This window comes from Ornithodoros turicata, chromosome 7, assembly GCF_037126465.1.
Source record: "Ornithodoros turicata isolate Travis chromosome 7, ASM3712646v1, whole genome shotgun sequence".
NCBI lineage: Eukaryota > Metazoa > Arthropoda > Arachnida > Ixodida > Argasidae > Ornithodoros > Ornithodoros turicata.
This window is the reverse complement of record NC_088207.1, coordinates 35,482,955-35,504,405: the sequence shown is the minus strand read 5'-3', so window position 1 is coordinate 35,504,405 and position 21,451 is coordinate 35,482,955. Positions and strand designations below refer to the sequence as shown.

General features: G+C 46.2%; 1 protein-coding gene across 2 annotated transcripts in view; it reads right to left on the bottom strand.

Annotated features, from left to right (window-relative positions):
• LOC135400931 (uncharacterized) overlaps nucleotides 1–21,451 on the bottom strand; it is a 217,024-nt gene that overhangs the window by 169,185 nt on the left and 26,388 nt on the right. The gene's annotated exons all lie outside the window — the stretch shown is intronic.

Below are 21,451 nucleotides of genomic sequence, written 5' to 3'. Positions count from 1 at the left end.
CAGGTAAAAGTGGCAACACTGCTAAACAAGTCTAAGCATGCCAGAGCGCCGGGAAAAGGCCTAACCGCTACTACTAAACAGCACGGAGAAAACACCACACATCGGGGAAAAGGCTTAAGGCAATCGACTACGCCTAACCACAGCGTCATCACCTACAGAATTCAACGGCTAACACAAAACAACCACAAAAATACTAGTCACACAACACTAGACATGCGACAACACGAACAAAAGGCCGCTACGGGTTACTGCTAAACAAGTCTAAGCATGGGCGTACAGGGAATATTCGGTACGGCGAACATGCGAGAAAAGGCTTAACACGAGCGCGGTAAAACAACGCGCAAACATTGGGCACGGCAAATCACTCACCTTTTCCCCCGCGGCGACGACGGAGCGACCGACCGCACGTCTTCTCCCTACGAGAGGCAGTGGCCGAGTGACGCAGGCTAGTGATGTGTCGTTCGGGAATGAACAGTTCGGAATGATCGAATCCCGGGCACAAACTGAATGAACTCATTCACTATTGTCGATCGTACTCGTTCACCAGTTCACTTAGACGTCCCCGTTTTGTCAGGTTCCGCTGCGTTCGCTTCACAGTTTCTCGTTTCTCCACTCTCCTCCAGTCGATGGTGCGCGTGTCGCATTCTATGTTCGCCGCTGTAAAGCAGTGTTAAACGCATGAGCAGTAGTTAGCCAGGCGAAGCTCGGCGCGCGTGGACCGAATATCTGATGATCTGATGTGTTCGTTCAAATCAGTGAACATTAGGGACTCGTTCGAAAGATTCGTTCGCGAATCATTGACGCCAGTGGGTCATGTGACCCTTATCATTACTAGTTTTTTATGCGGAGCCTCTACCGTAGCAACTGAGGCGCCAAATTCGAAGTAGGCAGGCACCAGGGGACTGGTTTAAGATTTCTAAGTACTGATCATTACTAAATACGTACATGAAAAACATGTCCGCCATCTCACATACTAGCCAGAAAGGCCCTTTTCCGGTATACCTGACAAATAACTTGGATTTATCGAGTGCAGATCACCACCAGCGATACGTATAGCGAGCCCATCATTAACAGAAAATCAGAAAACACATTTTTGATTCTGAATACTTCCACCCATACGACGTCCGCCACAAAGCTCGATATCGACGCGCCGTAGTGAACCAACGCTAAGATTCCAAAGGAGACCAGCAAGAACAACGCAGCGAGTCGCGGAGAACGCAGACGCGGCGTAGTGAACCAACGCTAAGATTCCAAAGGAGACCAGCAAGAACAACGCCACAACGCAGCGAGTCGCGGAGAACCGAAGAACCAGTGCACCGTTTGAGAGCAAATGATTCCGTTGCTCTTCGATTCAGCTCGCGAGTGAACGGTTCTCTCCTCGTTCTCCTATTCCTTCGATTGTTGAGTTCTCTATCGTTCTTCGATCCCCGGCTTTGCGACTCGCCTTCAGTGTTCTCCGATTCATCCCAGATCGTGGGGCTTGGCCAATCACAAACCGGTAAGCTCTCAGTGTGGCCAATCGAGCTCGTGGCCTGTCATATTCAAGCTTCAGAGCAATGCCGACAGATGGCGCCCGCACCGGAATAGTTGAGTGTTGATTCATTCGACCGCCGGGAACGGCGGAAACACTACCTCGAGCGGGAAGTAAGCTCGATCGTGGGTGGCTTTCGATTCTTTCTAACAGGTCGCAGTGAGTCTCGCTGTTTCCCGTAGACTAAGTTCATTCTTTTCGAAAGAAAAGTGCTGCACAGGTCCATCACCAGTTCTTAAATACATGAGAGGTCCATGGCGAAAAGAATGTGAGAGGGTTGCACTGCTTAAACTAGTTCAGGGCCGGGGTGCAGGCGAAAAGAATGGACCTACTATGAAGGGGACCAAAAAGTAACTATGAAAGTGAATTTGCGTGACCAAAGAAAGCCCTGCCGAGAGGCGGAAGCAAGCGGAAAGTGGACTGAAGAAAATGTAAACTACGAGAGAATTACAGTGCGGCAGAATGAATTGTTTATTTTCTTCATGACAGCGAAAGACGGTCCCATAAACTTGCATTCGCTTATCGCAACATATGACCAATATGGCCGGCAGGTGACTGTCAGATTTAACGCGGTAATGTCATGGAACATCAAGGAACACACTCGCCCACAAAACAGAACTCTTACTCAGTTACTGTTTACAACCTACAACCCTGCACATAAGTAGATGCCGGTTCGCCGTTGAGATCGGTCACATGATGTTATGACGTCACGGAAAGATGAACGAAAGAACCGGAAAGAGCGAATCTTTTGAACGGTTCAGTGAACCAAACTGAACTGTACGAACGAGTTCACCAAAGTGAACTGGATTGCCCATCACCAACGCAGGCGCCTCTCCGCGGTCGCTACGCATGCGCGCACGCTCCTAGCGCCTTCTGAGCGCTCCTAGCGCCACCTGCGGCGACCACCAGTGAGAAGTAACACGACCGTACCTGCGAGAGGCTAAGGGAGACCTGTATTCCTGCGCCCTCTTCTTGTCTTGCTCAGTGGTCGTGACGTCATCCCATTGTCCCAAGGCTACAGCACTTTTTTTTTTCACACGGTCGACACAACGGGACAAGGTCAATCTGCAATGAAGGCATGGCATGACGTCATCACCTAAGCATGCAGCTGCATGATTCAAGGGCGCATATGCTGTAGACAGGGAACCTCTTATTTATTGAATCACTATCCCAAGATCATTTCCTTTATTCTTCTATAACGATTGCACAGGAAGCAGAAAAACTATTGCAGAAAAGCACCATGCATGAAAGCTGATTGTAGGAATTACAAAGTCTTTCTAAATGAGACTTGCAAAAGAACAAAATATCCTAACACGTAACTCCATCAATGGCTAATAAGAGGATAGGTGCTCAACAAATCAACACAGAGTATGGGTAACAAGGAGCGCAGAATGATGCGTCTACTCCATCCGACAGCCAGGCACTGAACAGAATCGTAATGCTTTTTTCACCTCTATAAAGTCATGCATCTGCCCCTCTTGCGGTTAGTTTCTGAACTAATTTAATCACAAAATTATTAAGAATCGTTCTGGCATTATTCCCATTTAAATCAAGGGTGCAGCAGCACTAGCGTCATCGTCAAGCCAAGAACGATCAACATGAACCTTTCGTGGCCATAAAACAAAATATAGAGCGTCAACAAAGGAAAGCATGCAGGTCAGGACATGTCAGGAGCGCTGTTAAAAGAGGAAAAATCACACGACTGCCGGGCAACAGCGGAAAGCGAACACACAAAAACACTTGAACAGGGTGAAATAGACACATCATCACCGGTCACGTACGCCGCGTTCCCTCATTGTAAATCCCCTCGACACAAAATCCACCAGAATCGTCGCACACCATACACCAGTGGCGAACCACACAACCGTACCCCATCAGAGGCAAACTGTATCCCACCCGAGGTTACGCTTCTCCACTAACGGTCAACACAATTGCTAGTAACAGAATTAACGCATCGACACCTGGCAGTGCCCAAGAGAGAAGTGAATCCTTGCGCCCTCTGCAGGCCTTGCTCATTGGTCGTGACGTCAGCCTATTGTCTCAGGGCTACCCTGTTTTTTTTCACTAATGCTCAACTGGACAAGGTCCACCTGAAACAATTGAGCCGCGTCATTACGTCATCACCCAGGTATGCACCTCCAAGGTTCAAGGGCGCGTAAGCTGTAGATAGGGGACCTGTTACTTATTGAATCACTGTCCCAAGATTATTTCTTTTATTCTTCTATAACGATTGCATAAGAAGCAGAAAAACTATTTGCAGAAAAGCACCATGCATGAAAGCTCATCGTAGGAATTAAGCATTTCAATTCCACAGTCTTACTAAATGAGACTAGCAAAGAACAGAATATCCTAACACGTAACTCCATCAATGGCTAAATACGACGAGCTCAGAAGAGATGTCCGTCTCATCCGAGAGCCAGGGAGATAACTGAATAATGACGCTTTGTTCCTCCTGAATAAAGCCATGCACCTGTCCCCCTTGCGGTTACTCTCGGAACTAATTGAATCGTAAAAATATTAAGAATCATTCTAGCACTGCTCCCACTCAGGCCAGCACTATCGTCAAGACAAGAATGTTTCTCTTTAAAAAGAAAAAAACTACTTGTAGAGGGAAAGCATGACAGAACAGGTCTAGGCATGTCAGCGCATGTTTGTCAGACAACAAGGGGATCAAAAGCGCAGAGCAACACTTGAACAAAGTGGAAAACAGTGCTCATCATAAATCCGTCCAGGACAATGCACACCATTTTTCTATTGCTACACTTTTTCCCAGTAACGGTCAATGCATTGCTACAGACTGCGTGACGTTATCACATCCTGTCTGAAGAAGGCAGCGGCAAAGAGAAACACCTCTATTATTTATTCAATCTCAATGTTATTTCTTTTTCCTACTGTTAATGATATTCACTGTTACATTAAAATTTAAAAAAGTATCGTGCATGAACGCTGATCTTAGCGATTTTCACTGTAAAGGCTTATCATGGTCATTAGAATCACAACAGCAGTAAACTTCCACTGCTCTTTGAAATAATAATTGTGACCCTGGAACACTCAACATCATCACCAAGCTTATGTAATACATGGCGCTCAACCTTTTCTATGCTCACACATACGTTGTCTGAGGCTACACCTGCGAGCAACAAGGCACGAAAGGCTGGGGCAAAGTTCCATTCGCGCTCCACGGAGGACTAGACGGAACGCCGTTACGGGAACATGATTGCATTCCTACTATATTAATTATTATTGCATTGCAGTTTAGAAAGACTATCACAAAGACTATGCTCAACTATAATTTAGGAGCCTTAAAATTCTACTTTCTATATAATTGCCCTGTTACTTGGATCACTACTAATCAAGCGCTTCAATTTTTTCTCTTCCCATTTCAGCCTTGTCACGCAGTGAAGCAAACTCACATCCAAAATAATTAATTTAAACTGAGGGTGGCCTGCGCTCAGATGCGAGCATTTCTGCACAAATACCTATAACTGCAAACAGCTTACTTCATCAACATATCGAGCACCCAACAAAAACCAAACAAACAACCCCACTTCCACTGAAAGAACACTCTTCATCTTTTACCAGGAGGCTTTCTTCTGCGTAAAAGTAGAGAAAATAAGAAAAGAGCAGAGAAAGATTACAACCACTTTTGCTCGCATAGCTATAAGAGAGAAAAAAAAATAACGAGGCACACGCTAATAAACTGAGAAAAAGGCACTCACTTCTGCTATCGGAAAATTATTGCATAATGCGATACACACAGCTGCGTTATCCCTGCATAAAGAAAGCACAGGACAAAGGTATACACAAAATGAACAGGGAAAATCACTTCTACTCGGACATCATAATGCGATATACGCTGAATGTTTACGGGTGAAAATGGCAAGGCACTGCTAAGCAATTACACATACACGCACACACACACACAGACACACACACACATAGGACAGCGCATACAACACACGACGCGGAAAAGGCTTAACACGGAGCGCTCAGGAATAACCACAGCGTTACCACGCATCGCTACGAAGCTCAACGGCTAACACAAGACGACAACAACAAGATATTAGCGAAGGGTAAAAATTGCAGCGAGAAGGACACTACTGAACAAGTCTAGACAGGCGACATCGAAGGCGAAACAATGGTCATCGGGGAAAAGGCCTAAGTCTGCGGCAGGAGTGAAGTGAATGAGCAGTGAAGGAGTGGAGTGAAGGCAGGAGTGAAGGCAGGAAGTGAATAGGAGTGTTTTATTTGTTCATTAGTATGTGTCTGTCACGCTCGTAGCTGTGTTCAAGCTTCGTTGTCTTTGCAAAAATTCAGACTTGATCGTATTAAGCTGTCCGAGTAGAAATGACTTTCCCTTCTCGCTAAAGGTAAATTGGATGTCCTTTTTCTGTGCTTTCTTCGCGCAGGGACAATGCAATTGAGTATTTAGCACTATGCAATAATTATCTGATAGCAGAAATGGGTGTCATTGTTACAGTTTATTAGCGTGTCTCTCTTTATTTTATTATTTTTCTCTTGTAGCTATGCGAGCAAAAGTGTAAGCTGTCCGAGAAGAAGTGACTTTCCCTTCTCGCTTACGGGATGTGTACCCTGGTTCTGTGCTTTCTTTACGCAGGGATAACGCGACTGTGCATGTAGCATTATGCAAAAATTATCAGATAACAGAAATGGGTGTCGATCTTTGTCTCAGTTTATTAGCGTGTGCCTCGTTATTTTATTTTTTCTGGTATAGCTATGCAAGCAAAAGTGCGCGTAATTTTTCGCTGCTCTTACACAGAAGAAAGCCGTTTGAATAGTGTTCTATCAGTGGAAGTGGGGTTGTTTGTTAGATTTCGTTGGGTGCTCGATATGTTGATGGAGTAAGCTGTTTGCAGTTATGGGTATTTGAGCAAAAGCGCTGGTACCTGAGCACGGATTAAAAATTCCTATATTTCTCTGCTCCCTAAGAAAATTTGTGCGTCGTTTCCCAAGCAGACCGCGTTTAGTTTACGCGAGATAGAAAAACGAACTTGTGTATGCTCTATGATTTCCTGCCGCAGGATTAGGCATTTTCCCCGATGACCATTATTTCACATTCGATGTCGCATGTCTAGACTTGTTCAGTAGTGTCTTTCTTGCTGCAATTTTTACCCTTCGCTAATATTTTGTTGTTGTCGTCTTGTGTTAGCCGTTGAGTTTCGTAGCGATGCGTGGTAACGCTGTGATTATTCCTGAGCGCTCCCTGTTAAGCCTTTTCCCCGTCGTGTGTTGTATGTGCTGTCCTATGTGTGTGTGTGTGTGTGTGTGTGCATGTACAAGTAATTGCTTATTCAGGGCCTTGCCATTTTCACCCGTAAACATTCAGCGTATATCGCATTATGGTGTCTGAGTAGAAGTGCACAGAAAGTAGAATTTTAAGGCTCCTAAATTATAGCTGAGCATAGTCTTTGTGATAGTCTCTCTAAACTGCAATGCAATAATGATTAATATAGTAGAAATGCAATCATGTTCCCGTAACGGAGTTCTGTCTAGTCCTCCGTCGAGCCTGAATGGAACTTTGCCCCCAGGCTTTCGCGCATTTTTGCTCGCAGGTGTAGCCTCAGACAACAAATGTAAGAGCATAGAAAAGGTTGAGCGCGATGTATTACATAAGCCTGGTGATGATGTTGAGTGTTTAAGGGTCACAATTATTATTTCAAAGAGCAGTGGAAGTTTACTGCTGTTGTGATCTAATGACCATGACAAGCCTTTACAGTGAAAATCGCTAAGATCAGCGTTCATGCACGATACTTTTTTTAAGTTTAATGTAAGAGTGAATATCATTAACAGTAGGAAAAAAGAAATCTTGCGATTCAATAAATAATAGCAGTGTTTCTCTTTGCCGCTGCCTTCTTCAGACAGGATATGATAACATCACGCAGTCTGTAGCAATGCATTGACCGTTACTGGGAAAAAGTGTAGCAATAGAAAAATGGTGTGCATTGTCCTGGACGGATTTATGATGAGCACTGTTTTCCACTTTGTTCAAGTGTTTCCCTGCGCTTTTGTTCCCCTTGTTGTCTGACAAACATGCGCTGACATGCCTAGACCTGTTCTGTCATGCTTTACTTCTACATGTAGTTTTTTTCTTTTTGAAAAGAAACATTCTTGTGTTGACGGTAGTGCTGCCCTGAATGGGAGCAGCGCTAGAATGATTCGTAGTACTTTTATGATTCAATTAGTTCCGAGAGTAACGGGGAGAGAGTGACGAGAGAGCAAGGGGGACAGGTGCATGGCTTTATTCAGGAGGAACAAAGCGTCATTATTCAGTTCTCCCAGGCTCTCGGATGAGACAGACATCTCTTCGGAGCTCGTCGTATTTAGCCATTGATGGAGTTATGTGTTAGGATATTTTGTTCTTTTGCGAGTCTCATTTAGTAAGACTTTGGAATCGAAATGCTTAATTCCTACGATCAGCTTTCATGCATGGTGATTTTCTGCAAATAGTTTTTCTGCTTCTTATGCAATCGTTATAGAAGAATAAAGGAAATAACCTTGGGATAGTGATTCAATAAGTAACAGGTCCCTTATCTACAGCATACGCGCAGTAGCAGTGTACAGCGTACGCCCTTGAACCGTGCAGGTGCATACCTGGGTGATGACGTAATGACGCGACTCTATTGTTTCAGGTGGACCTTGTCCAGTTGAGCATTAGTGGAAAAAAACAGGGTAGCCCTGAGACAATAGGCTGACGTCACGACCAATGAGCAAGGCCTGCAGAGGGCGCAAGGATTCACTTCTCTCTTGGGCACTGACAGGTGTGGATGCGTTAATTCTGTTACTAGCAATTGTGTTGACTGTTAGTGGAAAAGCGTAGTCTCGGGTGGGATACAGTTTGCCTCTGATGGGGTACGGTTGTGTGGTTCGTCACTGGTGTATGATGTGCGACGATTCTGGTGGATGTTGTGTCGAGGAGATTTACAATGAGGGAATGCAGTGTACGTGTCCGATGATGATGAGTGTCTTTTTCACTCTGTTCAAACGTTTTTTCTGTGTTTGCTTTCCTCTGTTGCCCCGCAGTTGTGTGATTTTTCCTCGTTTAACAGTGCTCCTGACATGTCCTGACCTGCATGCTTTCCTTTGTTGATGCTCTGTATTTTCTTTTATGGACACGAAAGGTTCATGTTGATCGTTCTTGTCTTGACGATGACGCTAGTGCTGCTGCACCCTTGATTTAAATGGGAATAATGCCAGAACGATTCTTAATAATTTTGCGATTAAATTAGTTCAGAAAGTAACTGCAAGAGGGACAGATGCATGACTTTATAGAGGAGAGAAAAGCATTACGATTCAGTTCCGTGCCTGGCTGTCGGATGGCGTAGACACATCATTCTGCGCTCCTTGTTACCCATACTCTGTGTTGATTTGTTGAGCACCTAGTCCTTTTATTAGCCATTGATGGAGTTACGTGTTAGGATATTTTGTTCTTTTGCAAGTCTCATTTAGTAAGACTTTGGAATTCCTACAATCAGCTTTCATGCATGGTGCTTTTCTTCAATAGCGTTTCTGCTTCCTATGCAATCGTTATAGAAGAATAAAAGAAATAATCTTGGGATAGTGATTCAATAAATAAGAGGTCCCCTGTCTACAGCGTACGCGCCCTTGAATCATGCAGCTGCATGCTTTGGTGATGACGTCATGTTATGGCTTCATTGCAGATTGACCTTGTCCAGTTGTGTTGACCGTGTGAAAAAAAAAGCGCTGTAGCCTTGGGACAATGGGATGACGTCACGACCAATGAGCAAGGCAAGAAGAGGGCGCAGGAATACACTTCTCTCTTAGCCTCTCGCAGGTACAGTCGTGTTACTTCTCACTGGTGGTCACCGCAGGTGGCGCTAGGAGCGTGCGCGCATGCGTAGCGGCCGCGGAGAGGCGCCTGCATCAGTCGGCCGCTGGCTCTCGTAGGGAGAAGACGTGCGGTCGGTCACTCCGTCACTGCTGTCGTCGGGATGAGACGCTTTGTCGACGCGTGGGAAAAGGTGAGTGATTTGCCATGGCCAATGTTTGCGCGTTGTTTTACCGCACTCGTGTTAAGCCTTTTCTCGCATGTTCGCCGTACCGAATATTCCCTGTACGCGCATGCTTTGACTTGTTTAGCAGTAACCCGTAACAGCCTTTTGTTCGTGTTGTCGCATGTTTAGCGTTGTGTGACTAGTATTTTTGTGGTTGTTGTCTTGTGTTAGCCGTTGAATTCTGTAGGTGATAATGCTGTGGTTAGGCCTAGTCGATTGCCTTTAGCTTTTTCCTCGATGTGTAGTGTTTTCTCTGTGCTGTTGAGCAGTAGCGGTTAGGCCTTTCCCCCGCGCTCTGGCATGCTTAGACTTGTTTAGCAGTGTTGCCATTTTTACCTGCCACTAGTACTTTGTTGTTCTCTCTCTCTCTCTCGTACACGCATATCGACATGACAGTCGCGCCATCTGGTCTGATGTCTTGCAACTTGCTTGCTATCTGCCTTTGCAACCGTCGTGCCCAACGATGCCCGCACCGGAGTGATGTTTTCAAGATGCCGTCATTCATTTTCAAATAAATTAATTCTCTCTCTGCTCCCTTTCAGTTGTTTTTTTTTCTACAATCCGAGTTTTACATAGAAAATCCACGACAGGTATTGCATTGAGACAGATTATGCGCTATTTTAAAATTATAAAAATTTTAAAAATTTAAAGCAATTTTTTAAATAATTTAAAGTAATTTTAAAGGAAAAAGGTGCAATACTTGCCATGTATTTTCTGTGCAAAACTTGGGTTGTATAATTACTACTATCTGCGAGGTCTGAGAATGACCGTGTATGTTGTTGTTGTTTTTACTATCGGACATAACTCAGCAACGTGTCAGCTTCGCCCGTTTTCGATGTCCATGAATGAAATGCACATATTACCGACGGTTAGGCTTAGTACGGCTGACGCGCTGGTGGGACACAAAATGAGAGACGTTGCTGGTTAGTTTCTGACGGGGCGAAACCTAGGTTAGTCTGACAGCGCACGACAGAATACTGCCTTAACTTATGTACAGCCTTTTATAACGGCCGTTACGTTTATGGCCTTACGTTATTGTACCGTCTGAGTAGGATATTAGAGAGTTTTAGTAATTCGTACGCTATCGCCTTTGCGCACGTAAGGGATAGCGTTGATGGTTCTGCGCACGCCCATCGCGGACACCTTGACAGTGTTTTTTCTCTTTTTTGTTTCCCCATTTCGACGTATCTACAGGCCCATAATAGAAAGAGACCTCCGCGCAGTGCGTAGAACCAGGAACGCTATGTGTTACGTACGCTACCGCCTTTGCGTACGATGTACTAAAACTCTCTAATAAACGCATAGCGCCCCGGGCAGCACAGAGTCAGCAAGAAAGCAACACGTTACCAGACAGTCAGTATCTGCGCAGGGGTGGAGTTACAGTTTGTAGAAACCACGTGATGAAGTGTCTGTCCTATCAGAAGGCAGCAGTAAGGGGGTATTCGAGACCATCAAGATTTTCCGCATGGGGTCAGCACGGCATGGATTTACAGAAGAAACCGCGTACGCCTCACCTTGGGCTCTTCCCTGTTTCCACTTATGTGGCAGAGAGGCCAATGAGGTCGTTCCACGGAAAATATGGGAGAGAGGGAAACAGAGGAGCTGCGCGAACAGCTGATGTATTTGCACAACGCGTAAGAGACCGTGCTGAGTCTCAATCAGAAAGGCACTCAACGGAGTACATGAGAAAATGGTGACACTGAAGCGCGCCATTGAATGGTGAGCATGCACGCAACATTAAAAGAGCAGTCTAGAGGCCCACAACTTTGTTTCTGTTTTTGGTCAGTATGGAATGTTAGGCGGCCGAAAACAGTTTTCCCAGTGCAACCTTGGCGAAATTGGGACGCCTGCAATAGCTCCCCGAACCTTCCGTGCGCGAAACACCCTCTTTCGCCCTCACGAGAAGCAAGTGATGAGCGTCACCACGCGCGTCACTATGTGACGCAAGTGGTGAGGACGCTCCTCATTGGACCTGGGATCACATGATCAAGGTGAGCAACATCGCGCAGGCCGAAGCGTCTGCTACCGCTTCAGAGACACCATGCGTTCTCCAGCTACGTGATGTCCGAAACGGAGGGTTTGAAGGCTGTCCACGACACAACCACGATTTTTTGGGACCGCAGATACCACGGGAAGAACGAGTGGTGCAGCCCGAAATTGACTGCGCTTGTACAGCGAAAACCCCGTGCTTCTCGACAGTGTGCAGCCTGTCCGACCGTTTTCACCGCGTAGTTGGTTCAGTGGCTAACAGGTGGCGCCACAATACCGCCGCCATCGCTTGCTTTCTGCTACTGCGAATTCTGAGATTGCACAGAAGCCATGGATATAGTACTCTTGTGATCGCAATTTTATTTTCTCAGGCTGCATATATGCTTTGTTCTTTTTTTAGAAAACGTGATATAAATCATATAAAGAATAGAAGTCAACAAGAAACAGCTCGCAATGTTTGTAGCAGACGGTTTTTCCTACGAACGAACGAGGGGCTCTCTACCACCAACGTCACAGTAGAGTGGGTGCAGTCTGCAGTTGGAGCGCTCCGGCCTGTCACCGCGGCAGCGATTTTCCAAATTCATTGCACCGTGGTGAAACAACTTTGGACAGAAATATGTTGTGGGAATGCTTTTCACAAACTGCTTTACAAGATGACAGCAGTTTTCGTGACGTTTTTGGCCATGTTCGATACCACTTTGATGCTCCTTTAAAGGCGCTTAGGCAAGTCGAAAGGTCGACACACATACACACACAAGCCGTACTTATTCAGAGCGAAATTAACCAATGGAGTAAGCGAGAGAGTATAGTACATTCGGGAGGTTGTTGAGGATACTACTGTAAGGAACAGTGCAGGGACAAAAGCCTCTTGCGTGGTACAGCGGATATTCCCCACGAAAGCCTCCAGCACTCAAGTCCGGAGGGCCTTGTACACAAGTACGCTAATGCGCTAGTGACTTAGGCCATTGCGACAAGTTAGACTGCGCTAATCTGAATAGGAGAAAGCCGTGTCTCTCCCAATCTGCCGAGTCCCAACTAGCCGAACGCATTGAAAGCCGGGAGACATTGAAAATCGCTATCCCAACCAGCCGACTGACCCATATCCCGTAAGCTAGTAGCTCTCGGCAGGAGGCGTTGCGATCAGTGGACTTCAGCGCAGCGCAGCGCGCCGGAGAAGTTGAAACGACCGGTCGCCCCAACATCCTAGCGAAATACAGCGTTTCGCAGGGTGGAAATGTACCGCGTTTCCTTCGACTTTGAGAAGTTTGAGACCCTAAACGATTTATTTTGCGAATCAAATCTTTCTAAGTGCCAATTATTAGTCAAACACGTCTAGCCAAGCAGGTCTATAGGTTCGAGTCCTGGCATCAGCACCTTTATCCTGCGTCATTTGAATTTCACCGTTAAAAAGCTTGCGACACTTCCTCTCAGGTTTTTTTTATGGCGCACGGACAACTAAGGTCATAGTGCACACTTCCTCTCAAGTTATTCCGTAAAATAAATGTAAAATGCAGTCATTTGCATCCATGTGAACCTGCATTCCGAGTTTTACAGCAAACAGAGTAATGGACGCGGAGAAAAACCGGCTCCGCGAATACTGAAACTCATGCGTCTCTGACATAATGGCTGACGTCTTCGCCAATGAGGAAGCGGGAGAGAGGTTACGTGCATACGACGGCCAATAGGAATGGCCGGAGCTCTGATGACAGAGCTTGACGTGTACGTGTTCGAGGGTCCATATCTCGCCAAGTACGACACGCAGATTTTTTTTTCCTTCGATATTCTAGTGTGCGTTACAATGTGTACTGGTGTAATTAATGAACCACATCTATGAAAGTGTCATAACTTCTTTAGCGTGACTGTGCACAAATAAAGTAGTGTTTCCTCAGAGTTCTTCAGGTGCAAGTGCCCCATGAAGTCATACTGCGCTGCGGCGCTGTTATCCACTCACTAAACTAATACAAGCTTAACTCTAACACTGTAGCAATCGTCCTAAGAGCTCTCAAGCAACAAAAAGAAAAAAGAAAAAGAAAAGGTTTTTATTTTTGCTGCGCCTTGTTCTACAACGAATAAAATGAGCTCCAGCGAAAGAACAATGAGCGAAGGTGACCTACAGAGCGCGCGTGAGACCTCTGTTCTGGACACCTTTCGAAAATCCCCTCCTCGTGAAAACAGCGCATCGCAGAACGAGAGGACGTCTTGACGTAACATGATCCCCGGCAAGGGATTCCGTGACGTACAGCGGCACAGCTCAAACATGTATAAGCGGCGCGTGGGCTGAGAAGAAAAGACCAAGAAACAAAAGGCTCGGGTCATTTTCCAGCCTTTTGTTTCTTGGTCTTTTCTTCTGAGCTCACGCGCCGCTTATACAAAACAAATACAAACTTGTACAAAACAAAACACTTAAACAAAAGGCTCAGGTCATTTTCCAGGACATTCGACACGGCGTCGGACGCCAAGAGAATGCTTCGTAACATACGTCACGACGCCTGCAGACGTTGATGCGGAGTCCAGCTTGCTAGCCAGAGTCGACCCGAATTTATGCTTCTGTCTTCCGAGTCGCACGCCGCGGGCCACTGAATCATTGGTGCACCGCCTCCGACTAGACGTCCCTCTCAGCCGTGCCCTGTTGTTCAAGATGGGGAAGGTAAACTCGCCGAACTGCCTGACGTGTGATGAAGTGGAGAACACTAAGTATTTATGAATTAACTGCTCCAGATACAATGTTCAACGTAATGACCTCAGAGCCGCCTTGGAAAGGCTCGACCACCGTCCTCTAGACTTAGTGAAGCTCCTCGGAGAATGGCCGAGGGATCTCAGACAGCGTGCGACAGCTGCTTTAATGATATTTCTTGTGGCAGCGCCTCTAACTTTTTAGTGTTACTGGTTTTTTTTTCTTTTTTGTTATCTTCAAGTACTTTGGAGTAGCCGGCTCCTGTCTTTTGCAGGAGCCACCATCTCCATATTTTTCATTCCAACTCCAACTCCAGGTCATTCGAGGATCATGTCGGCCGTCCGCGGCTGCTTTCTCCGAGTGTTTCTGGAAATACGATTGCGCCCGGAGCTCTATGAAGAAAACGGTGTGTAGCACCAAAAATATCTAGGCCCCGCCATATTGAGGTCACGTGATTCCCCTTTCCCTGCTTTCACGTGCCGTGAAGATTCCTTCAGATCATCAGACAAGACATGAAGAAATAAAGGCCAAAGCGGATCTACGTAGAAGGGCATACCCCGAGCAGTTTATCTGTGATGCATACCGCCTAATGATGAATACACGCTAGGAACAGGCGGAAAGTCGTCAAGAAAGACCCATGTACGTTACCATCCCCTACCTGAAGGGTGTGTCAGAACCAATTAGACGGGTGCTCTCCCAGGTGAACATTAAAACTGCATTTAAGCCCACGATAACACTGAGGAATGTACTAAGCCACCCCAAGGACAGAACGCCACCGGAAGAAGAACGAGGCGTTGTATACAAGGTATCTTGTCAAGATTGCCCTGCCGTGTACATCGGAGAAACAGGAAGGAAGACACGAACAAGAATGAAGGAACACAAGAAAGATATCGAGAAATCAGCAACAAACCCAACAGAACTGTGTTAACATGTGCGCAAAACAGGGCACGTGTTAGACCTGGACAACCCATGCATTTTGGCGAAAGAGAACAAATGGGGAGTGAGGAGACAGCTGGAGTCATGGCACATAAAGAAAACAAAAGAAGCTATCAATCGACAACCAGGCCCCCTCCCAGAATGCTCGCTCCTCTTCTACGTAAATACCCGGTGACGACCAGGACAGCGTGATTCTGATGATGGGACCCGAATGGGACCCGAAACCGTTAACTGTATTTTGTTATGTTTGTTGAAAGCCGGTGCGTTTCAAACTATTAAAGATGTCTACTCCCGGCAATTGGACTATATTCAAACATCGTTTTCCTGGGATGTTTATCAGTGCAATGTCACATAGTTTCGCACGATGTACGATGAATGTTCTGTCGTATGTTGTTGTCTAACGAATACATTTCGCAGTAAAAATACAGCATAGCAATACGTAGCAATATAACGACTGCAGAATTTCAATTCCGTTCTTTCCATTCTTTGTTGTGTACGAGTACATGATAAACAAAACAGATATTGATGGCCGGCCAGCGGAAAACTGCAGGGGATTTGCTGAGGCAACCAACCTCCTCGACTCTCGCCACGTCGGAATTGTGCTCTGCAAAGTGGGTGCAAATGACTATTATCCGCAAGCCAATGTTAGGCTAGCACAGACTGTCTCACGATCGTACAAAGTCACTGTTGCCTTTCATGACGGGAAGTGCAAGATGTACCTTGCCAGTGTGCGGCAGGACTGGGCAAAACATGCTCTCACGAGGGGACTGTTTTTGCTTAAAGTGGCAGAAGCTACAAAGAAAGGACTCACTGGAACCTCATGTTCGGACACGAAATGTGTGCGGAACTCCTCGACCGCAAACAATGTTGTGCCACAAAAGACGGCAGAGATTTACAACCACAAGGATAGAGAAAATGACATTCTGAAGATGATCGCGCAAGCAGTGCTTACGAACGACTTGCATACATCTCCTTTCAGGACAGAGAATCTTGAAGGCACAACGCTTTTTCAAGTGTTGAACCCTCCTGAGGCATGCTCACATCTAGAGAAAAAAAAAAAAAAAACTTTATTACGGGATGATGGCTGGGGAGTTTCATCGCCGGGGGCGATGCTCTACCCCATTGCCGGTGGTGAACACAAAGACGCAAGATATTTTGTTGACTGTACTAGCTATTCGTTGGAAAGGAATGCACAACTTTGTTTTTCATCTTCAAATTGTGTGTCCTATGCTACTCAAACAACAATTTTATCCTCAACTTCCGCTTTTCTACACAGCTGTCAACATGGCAAACATGTCATATGCATGGCATGGCAAGTATGGCAAGCCAGAGAACCAAGTACTTCGCTGTAAGCATAGCCAGTGCATCTACCAAGAATGGAAAGAGTTTGCTCGCCAACGCTGATGGGATGGCACCAACAAGAACAACAATAGATGATGACGATGAGATGGGGCGCAAGATGGCAAACCTGAATGCAAGGTCTATCAAATGTAACCCTTGCCGCAATCTTCAACCGCAACCCTCCGTTGCCACTTCAAAAGGAACCTTTGCTACAGTTCTTGCCACTCTGGCATATTCCTCAAATATTCTTTTTGTAAGTCCAGTAAAGAATGGGAATCGTTCTTCTGGTAGAGTTTCAGAAACAATACAGGTCGTCTGCATAAAGTGACCACTGGGGTTGGAGTACTTCTGCTGTAGCTGTATGGTCTCCAAATTCTCGCGTGTGCTCACACTGCACACCTTTCTCTTCCGTTTCCTTCATCACGGAACAATTTGTGCATTATGATGCTGGTTGCGTGCCTTCCTCTGTTGCAGCCGCGGTTGACCCCTGAAATTTTATTTTGTTTTTTTGATGTTATGTTGTTCTGACGTGAAAGGCTTGCATGAATCGCCTAAGTGAGAGAGTAGCCTTCACTGTGCGGCTAAGGTAACGGCAACCTCCGAAAGTAGGAGGTGAGCAGGGTTTGAACACGGGTTGCTATTCGGGTTGCCAGTTTAAACAGAAACGGCAGGGCTAATGCCACGAATATACAATATTTACTGGTTCTCCACATCACATACCTTCGTATGTACAATGGATGAACACAAGCAGAAAGAAGAAGAAACATAAAAAGATAAAAGAAACACTTTCAGTGTATCGAAATCAGCTGAGCTCTCGCCCTCTCACTATATGAAAATTGCTTGGTCCATGGTCAAATCCAGCCCACCATCGTTCTTGAGAAAGCCTCTTTGAGGTTTACGCTGGCGGCTCAGTGTCCTCTGATGGATCGTCATCTGCTTTTTATGTTCCAGAGGAGGCATCCGAGCGCGTTTTCAAGCTCCTGCCCACGTTTTCATCAACCAAAGCAGAAGCATTTACTATATTATACGCTCTGCGGTACATCTCTTCGTCGACACCAAGAGCGTGATTCTTTCAGACAGTAAGTCAGCCTTTGAAGCCATGGCATCGTGGCCCTGGCTCAAAGTGGACAACGACATCTACACGGAGATCCTTTGCCTGCATGCCGTGTCTATGACACAGTGTGTGCTTCCAGTGGATTCTGGGCCACGTTGTTATCTTGGGAAATGCCCTCACCGATTCTGCGGCCAGGCGTGCCCGTGCAGTTGGGTCTGTCATTTCTGTTCCGCGTCTGTCTGCCGGCTAGAATAGCTCTTGAGCATGAATTACTCTCGAAGTGCTCTCGAAGTGCTCTCGAAGTGCTCTCGAAGTGCTCCCGAGAATGCACGAATTGCGCTCGGGCCTTTTTCCAACACGCCGTCAGGACGAATTCTTTTCTGCGCTCAATTGGTCCGACGATGGCCCACAGTCTGGTAGGCCGCTACCCGGCAGGGAGGAAGGGTCCTTTGCTCCACAGGCTTCGACTGAACGCAGCACGGACTCCACTGCTCCTCTTTAAGATGGGCCGCCTTCCATTCAATCACCCATCTGCTTCACTTGTTTTGTTGAAGGAGACATTTCAGTGATCCCACACCTGCCGCTCCACTGCACCCGTAACCGCCAACACAGTCTTCTTCTGCGGTCACACAACGCTCGCTTCAAGAGCTCAGACTTTTCCCTATAGCTACGCTGCTAGACCCCACACAGCATAGTGAGGTGACCAAGGCACCTCTTCGGTTTTTCCGGGTCTTCGGCCTTCTGGGTGAACTGTGACCAATTCCGTTCTTTTTTGCTGGGAATAGCAAGCCACCATAGCACAGACTAACATTTCCGTCCCCTTTTCATAATGAACATATATCCCCCCCCCCTCCTCTTTGGCAGATCTAACGAAGGCAGCTTCTTCGGCCATGAAACTATAGACAACACCTTAGACATATTTACAGTGCGAAGTACCGTATTGTTTTCAGACATGTACCCCATTGGGTAATAATGGGCTGGGCTGGTAGCGCAACGTCTGGCAGCTGGTCTTTAAACCGCTCTAATTCGTGAGGTACAGTTGAGGAAGACCTTCCGCATTGCGGATATAAGTTCGCCTATTGATCGGGTAATTATTCTGACCTTTTCACACACTCGGTGAAGACGTATGCAAAGCATGCGATGTAAGTCATGTTGGGGTAGAACACCCTAAGCGGAATTAAAATGCAAAAACAACTTGCTCTCAAAGGAAATCTCGTGTCTCAATTAGTACAGTACAAACAAAGTTAGTTCACACAGCGTTACCATTTAGAAGGAAAACGCAATGAAAACGGAGCCGTCTTTGGCGGCAACGAATGAATCCCCAGGAGGCAAAGACTGGCGGCATTCGATGAGACAACAGGAGAAGCGAGCGCATACCTATCCTGCGTGGGCGGATTGGAACGGGTCCGATCGTCGTGTTTCGTATATGCGCGGCATGATGCGCACTGCTGCATTTTTCAATAGCGGTTCACTGAATTGTAGCCCACAATAGTTATCGCGAATGTTCCACTGACAACATTTATCGTCACGTCCTTCGGATAGCGACGCCAGTTCGCAACGCACACTATGTTTTTACCGGCACTGCTCTATGGCGTGGCACGCGCGTGCACGCGCATCTCTAATAACCCCGATGCACGAGCTGAAGCGTCGTTAGAGCCGAAGCACAAGAGTCTGATATAATTTTGATTGTAGCTCCGTAACGGAATCGAAGTTTTGAATTATGATAACAAGTACGAACTTAAAGGAACTGTAAAGTGAATTTCAACCCAGGGTTACCTTATGATTTTATGAAAGCCTAGGAAGAGTACATCTCAATTACGAAATATTTCTTTTTGGATCCCTTTTTTCTTTGAGTAATCGAATTTCAAAGATTGCATTCAAGCGCAAAGCTCAGTACTCCCTCAGCAACAACACTGGGTTGGCTCGTGTCGGCTACGGCTAGTCTCGCCTTTCTAATCGGCCTCGTGGTCTGTGGCGAAGCCGTAATGTTGTTTTGAGGTCCACGTCGTGTGATGTCGATTTTTCCAAACTTGAATGAACTCGAGCTTGCGAGGGTCCAGCAGTCACGCCCGCAAAACTTTTGTTCTTACGAGTGCACGCGGGAGACGCAGCATGACACGATACCATCCGCAGAATCGTCGGCGTAGGATGAATTACCGTCACTGCCGTCAACTGGCCGCCGTGGGAAATGCACTTCATGCGTAATGAAAATGTTGAGAACCTCGCAGCGGAAATATGGCATTGCTCTCTCGGTTCAGGTGTGCTTGCGGCAAATGCGTGCCGATGCCGACGGCAGAAGAATGCCTTTGTTGCCGCGAAATGAGACGTTACTGAAGCAGCGCAGCGGTTGCATTTCAAGGAATCTGTACTTTGAAATACTGCGGCTGAAGACTGAGTTGCTCCAGGTATCCTACTGCTACGTGAGAGAAAGCGACGAATACACTGTTATCAGGAACAGCAAGGTGAACAAGTGAGTTCATTCATGTGTGCCTTCGATTTGTTATTAGTAAAGTTACATATCATACTTGTACGCTGTCCATGAAGTTTCGGTACTTTGCCTACAAACAGGTTACCAGGTGGCTCTGGGGACCATTAGGAAAGCACTGCAGAAAAGTCCCCAAAGCATATGCTGTACCTATGCCAACACATATAATACAGGCCTCAAAGCTTCGCGGTTTCCCCAGTTGGCCGCGTCAGGCAGTGGAGCTCGTTCCGTGGCCCAGATTGATGTCGACGTTGTTGGGAACGTATTTGTATTTGTATGGCGACCTGTGCCAAGTTTCGGATTTCCCGCCGCATATCTCGTTTTGTAAAAAGAAGTGATTTCTCAAAGGTAATATGGATTAGCGCCACGATTGTATTCACGACCCGTCTGGAAGGAGGGATGTTACATGACCGTGAGGTATGCGCGTGTGCGTGTCGCTTTATATGCGTCTCTCTATATGTATTATGATGATTTTGATGAATGACTGATCGCGTACTGATGGGGCAATAGCCTGCACTTTCACGTGCCTTCTCAGTGGGAAGGAAAAATTGTCACCAACTTTTCTTACGTAATTTTGAGCCATTTCATTGAATTTATATTATTCTTACACTATGACAGAGCAGGAGGACAAATTATACGAAATTAATATTGCGAAGAATACGAACTGTGGGAGTTTCGACTGCTGAAAGCGGGCATCAGCAGTTTAATTGGCACTACTGAGCAAAACGTAGAAAAATACTTATTTGTCCCTCTAAAACGATGCTATACTAAGAGTGGTTATTTGCAAATATGTACGACACATACAGTCATATTTCTGAGCTATTGACATGGAGTAGCAGGTACTGCTTGCGACACGGTTGTCTGGAATCTGGATATCATGATTCCACAGCGTCCTTGGGTCCCTAGCAAAAATGGCCTTTCAAAACAAGTAACAAACGGGTACATCAGAATTTATTCTTCGTGTTTACTACTCGTTTTAGGTACGACTAACTACTAACTACTCGTTTTAGCGTACGACACACTAAAACTCTCTAACAGCGAGCTTTAGTACATCGGAAGGTGTTTACGATAACAGTTCCGAAAACATGATAATTAAGTCAATCGCCTTGTCTCTCTGAAGCGGGTGACATTCTTCCGATGTACTAAAACTCGGTAATAGTGATCGTACAGTATTGACTTTGCGTACGTAAGAGATAGCGTTGGTGGTTCTGCGCACGCGGAAAACATAAAGTGAGCTTCGCACACATGCGCAGAACCATCACGCTAACCCTTTCGTACGCAAAGGCGATAGCGTACGATGCACTAAAACTCCCTATTTTGCCGAGCTCTGGTATAACGTACGCTGTCCCCTTTGTGCACGTAAGGGGTAGTGTTGGTGGTTCTGCGCACGCGCAAGAAACACGCAGAG